The following is a 6,000-nucleotide window of genomic DNA, read 5'->3' on the forward strand; positions in this document are numbered from 1 at the left end:
TTTTTTAGGGACCGCTTCAGTTCTGTAAGGAATTATAAAGGCCTGTATAATAGAACCCCCATAAATCACCCCATTTTCAAAACTACACCCCTCAAATTATTCAAAACAGCATTTGGGATGTTTGTTAACCTTTTAAGTTTTTCATAAGAATAAACATAATATGGAAGTGAAATTTAGACATTTCATTTTTTTTCATTAATACATTCATTTAGACCTAAAATTAACACATTCACAAAGGGTTAAAGGAGAAAATGCATCTCACATTTTGTTATGCAATTTCTCCCGTGCACAGAAATACCCCACATGTGGGCGTAAACTGATTTTTTGGGTACACGGCAGTGCATGGAAGGGAAGGAGCGACACTGGGGGTGTGAACAGCAGATTTTGCTGGAATAATTTTCAGGCATCATGCCTCATTTGCAGAGCCCCTAGAGTACCAAAACAATGGAAACCCTCCAAAAGTGACCCCATTTTAGAATCTACACCCCTCACAGAATTCATCAAGGGGTATAGTCAGCATTTTGACCCTACAGTTGTTTCACAGATTTTACTAACATTGGGATGTGTAAATGAAAAATTACTAAAATGTCACTTTATCCCCAAAGTTTTAATTTTCACAAGGGGTTAAAGGAGAAAAAGTCCCCCCACAGTTTGTTAAACAATTTTTCCTGAACACGGCAATACCCCATGTGTGGCCATATTCTGCTGTATGGGGACATGGCGGGGCTTGGAATGGAAAGAGCGCTGTTTGGCTTTTGGATGGCAGATTTTGCTGGAATAATTTTAGGTGCCATGTCGCATTAGCAGAGCCCCTAGAGTACCAATACAGTGGAAACCCCCTAAAAGTGACCCCATTTGGGAAACTACACCCCCCACAGAACATATCAAAGGGTAGAGTGAGCATTTTGACCCTACAGCTGTTTCACAGATTTTATTAACATTGGGCCATGAAAATGAAAAATTACTTTTTTTCCAATAAACTGTCAATTTAGCCCCACATTTTTCATTTTCACAAGAGGATAAAGGGGAAAAAGCTCCATAAAGTTCGTTAAACAATTTCTCCTGAACACAGAAATGCCCCATATGTGGCCATAATCTGCTGTATGGGAACATGGCGGGGCTCAGAATGGAAAGAGGGCTATTTGGCTTTTGAAGGACAGATTTTGCTGGAATATTTTTCAAGTCCCATGTCGCATTTGCAGAGCCCCTAAAGTATCAATATAGTGGAAACCCCCTAAAAGTGACCCCATTTTGGAAACTACACCCCTCATAGAATTTATCTAGGGGTTTGGTGAGCATTTTGGCCTCACAGCTGTTTCACAGATTTTATTAACATTGGGACGTAAAAATGAAAAATTACTTTTTTTTCACAATGAATCGTCCATTTAGCGCCATATTTTTAATTTTGCAAGTAGTTAAAGAATTAAAAGCCCCCCACAGTTTGTTACACAATTTCTCCTGAACATGGCAATACCCCATATGTGGCCATAATCTGCTGTATGGGTACATGATGGGGCTCAGAATGGAAAGAGCGCTATTTGGATTTTGGAGGGCAGATGTGGCTGGAATAGTTTTCTCGTGCCATGTCGCATTTGCTGAGCCCCTAAAGTACCAATACAATGGAAACCCCTCAAAAGTGACCCCATTTTATAAACTACACCTGTCAAGGAATGAATCAAGGGGTATTATCATTTTGTGCCTAAAATGCTTCCAAAAAATGAATGTCCAAAATGAAAATTGAAATTTTGAAAGAAATATGCCATTTCGGTGCCCAATACGTTGCACCCACTTTGTGTTGTCAGAGACCTGCACTCCTAAAACTATTAAGGGGCCATCCCGAGGGGCAAAAAATGATATATGTGGGTGTAAACTGCTGCTTGGGCACACAGCAGGGCTCAGAAGGGAAGGAGCACTGCGCTTTTTAGCTTTTGGGGTACAGATTTAGAGGGACTTTCTGGGGGCCATGTTCCTTTTGGAGAGACCTGGAGGTAACTGTAAACCCCATTTTGTAGGGGCAAGTTTAGGGTCTCTGCAAAAGTGTCATGGCATCCAAAAACCAAACCATCTGTGCTCCAAAAAACCCAATAACCCTTCTGTGTCCGTCTGTGCCCTAATATCAGTTTATACCCACATATGACATTACGTACGTTATCCCGGGTACACCAGTGTCATACATGTTGCATAAACTGTAGTTTGGGCACACAGCAGGGCGCAGAAGGGAAGGAGCGCTATTTTGGTTTCTGGAGCACAGTTTGGTTTTTGGACGTCACTTTTGCAAAGCCCCTGAATTGTCAATAAAGTGGAATCTGCAGACATGTCACCCTATTTTGGACACTAGCCCACTGATGGGATTTATCAAATGGCGTAGCGAGAATTTTTAACCCTTGAGTGTTGCATTTATTTAGTTTCCAGAAATGAAATCGCAACTGATAATGAGAAGTTAAAAATGAAAAATTTCCAGAGATTCGCCATTTCAGTACCCGATATGTTGTGCCAGACTTATGTCAGCAGAGACACTCCAAAAACTGGTAAGCGGGTATCCCGGGCACAACAGCTTTCAGAGCGTTCATCTCTGATACAAGTCGGGCACAATATATTACGCACTGAAAGGACGGATTCCTGGAAAAATGGTCATTTTCACCTTTCACAATCAGCTGCGTATTCATTTATGGATAATAAGTTATAGCAAAACTTGGGGGCTAAAAATGCTCTCTGTACCCCTGGATAAATCCTTCAGGGGTGTAGTTTCCTAAATAAGGTCACATATCAGGGGATTCCACTTTACTGGCGTTTCAGCTCTGCAAAAGTGTCATGGCATCCAAAAACCAAACCGTCTGTGCTCCAAAAACCCAATAACCCTTCTTCCCTTCTGTGTCCGGCTGTGCCCTAATATCAGTTTATTCCCACATATGACATTACGTCCGTTATCCCGGGTACACCAGTGTCATACATGTGTCAAACATGTGTCATAAACTGCAGTTTGGGCACACAGCAGGGCGCAGAAGGGAAGGAGCGCGATGAGGCTTTTGGAGTACAGATTCAGATGTTTGGTATCTGGACGCCATGTCATGTTTGTAGAGCCTGTAAGGTACCAGAAAAGTGGATTCCCCAAAGGAGTGACCCCATTTTGAAAACTGCACCCCTCAAAGAATTTATCAGGGGGTGTAGTGAGTATTAGTATCCCAGACGTGACTGCACAGCGGATGGCGAAGAGGGAATATATAAGCTGTGTGGAGGACATTGGGGACACCAAATTCCCTACTATGTCCCAGGAGCTCCTATGATTGGGGGAGTCACTCTGGGGGTCACTTTGGGGGTCACTTCTGGTGTCTGTTCCCTCATAAGCTGTAAATCTGGGGTGTCCACTGATATTCGCTCACACCGCTTATATATTCCCTTCCTGACGCCGCCAGTTGTATTCTAATGATTTGGCGATTTTGCGTGATTTTGTCTTCACATTGCTAGATGCTATATTTTCTTTATTCTTTTGGTGACGCGGCCATATAAGGGCTTGTTGTTTGCGGGATGTGATGTATTTTGTAATGACACCATTTTTGGGTGCCTACAACATACTGAATACATTTTATTAACTCTTTCTTGCTGGATTTAAAAAAAAAATAAAATAAAAAATCCTGGCATTGAGTTGTACCCTTTAAATTTTGCGCCATGCAGCGTACAGTATAAGTAACATGTAGCCTTTATTCTGCAGGTCGGTACGGTTATGGCGATACCTCATTTATAGTATTTTTTTATGCAATACTAATTCTGCAGAACAAAAACACATATGGGGACATAAATCAGTGATTTTTGCATCGCCATCTTCTGAGAGGCGTAACATTTTTATTTTTCGGTTGACAGTGTTGGTTGAGGGCTTATTTTTAGCGGGACAACCTGCGCTTTTTATTGGTACTATTGTGGGGTGCATATGATTTTTTGATCACTTTTTATAGCATATTTTGTAAGGTGATATGGTGAAAAATCATTACTTCCGGCGGGTTTTTTCCGTTTTTTTTTTTTTTTTTCAGATGTACACCGTATACATTAAATATTATTTCACTTTTATTGTACAGGTTGTTACGGACGCGGCGATACCAAATATGCATTGTTTTTATTAATTTTTAGTACTTTTTTTATATAATTCATTTTGTATAGAGAAAAAGGGATTTTTGGGCTTTATAACTTTATTACTTTTTTCATACACTTTATTTTTTTTTAACTTTTTTTTTTTTTTTACTTTTTCATGTGTCCCTTTAGGACACTTGAATCAGTTGATGCTTTGATGAAAGCATCAACTGATTCTGTATAGTAGCTTGCAGGACACGAGCAGGACATGAGCCTGCTCGTGTCCTGCAAGCTGCAGAGGAAGTGAGACACATCGCTCACTTCCTCCATCGGTCGGCAGGATCAACCAGGTATGTGGGGGCTCCGGTAGTCTGGGGTCACTGGCCAGACCCCAGACTACCTTTTACTGACATCGGCACCCCCCGATCTCGCCGCGGGGGGTGCCGATCAGCTTCAATCTGCGGCGGATCCCTTTCGATCGCGCCGTGATGTTTCATGGCACGATCGAAAGGGTTAAAACGTTCAGTCGGAACTGAGTCCGACTGAACGTTGTTGAGGGGGTGGTTAGGTGTTAGTAACACCTAACCCCTGCCCTTCCCCCGCCCCACCCCCTGCCTAGTGAGTCTCTGAAGACTGGCCGTAAATTTACTATCGGCTGGTCTTAGAGACCAGGACTGCTGGCCGTAAATTTACGACCAGCGGTCCTTAACCGGTTAAAGAAAAAAAAATGCTGTGCCGCAGTTTATTCCATGCCATTGTCTCATGGAACATATGCCCCTGGACAGAGGGTGCGCACTGAAATGTGTCATCTGGCATAGATTTCAGGCATCATGGTGCCAGTACTCTGACATTCAAGAAAATATATCTGAAAGTGGCACGGGTGGCGCAAACCAGAAAAAATTCAAAAATTCAATAAAAAACAAATTCTTGTGCAAAATCCTATTTGCACATACATGTGCAACTTTTTTTTTTGCCTTGTACACCATATAACTCTTGTAAAAGGTATACCGTATTTTGCGGACTATAAGGCGCACCGGACTATAAGGCGCATTACCCATGAGCGCCTTATAGTCCTGCCTAGGTCCATATATAAGGCGCACCGGACTACAAGGCGCAGCGCTGTCCGGTGCGCCTTATATGATTGAAAGCGGCGGCCGGCAGACTTTGCCGGCGGCCGCTTAACCCCCCGCGTGCCGGCCGCTTCTATTCATTTCAATGGTACGCTTCCATTGAAATGAATGGAAGCGCTCGGCACACGAGGAGTTAAAGAACTTCCTTCTTGATCACGTCGGAATAATCTCCTTACCTTTTTACCATAGCCAGCGCCGCCTTCTTCCGCAGCTCCGTCTCTGTCTTCTTTGGGCCTCATGGATGACGCATGCGCAGTCGGCTCTAACAGGCTCTCGCAGCCAGAGCCGACTGCGCATGCGTCATCCATGAGGCCCAAAGAAGACGACACGGAAGGCGCGAACACAGCTCAGGGAGAAGGCGGCGCTGGCTATGGGAAAGGTAAGAGACGAATAGTCTTTTAAGGCTATTCCGACGTGGTTAGGGGGAAGAGGTTCTTTTAATGGTAGAATCTAGAGTTGAGCGAGTACTGTTCGGATCGGCTGATCCGAACAGTACTCGCTCATCTCTAGTAGAATCTCTTTAAGCAGCGGCCGCCGGCAAAGTCTGCATGCCGCTTCCATACATTACAATGAGAGCGCGCTATTCAAATAGTTAGAGATGAACGAATACTATTTGAATAGCGCGCTCCCATTGCAATGTATGGAAGCGGCATGCAGACTTTGCCGGCGGCCGCCGCTTAACTCCTCGCGTGCCGCCGCTTCAAGCCTTATATAAGGCGCACCGGACTATAAGGCGCACTTTCGATTTCTGAGGAAATCGAAGTATTTTATGTGCGCCTTATAGTCCGGAAAATACGGTAATAAATCT

This window comes from Leptodactylus fuscus, chromosome 5 (genome assembly GCF_031893055.1).
Source record: "Leptodactylus fuscus isolate aLepFus1 chromosome 5, aLepFus1.hap2, whole genome shotgun sequence".
Taxonomy (NCBI): domain Eukaryota; kingdom Metazoa; phylum Chordata; class Amphibia; order Anura; family Leptodactylidae; genus Leptodactylus; species Leptodactylus fuscus.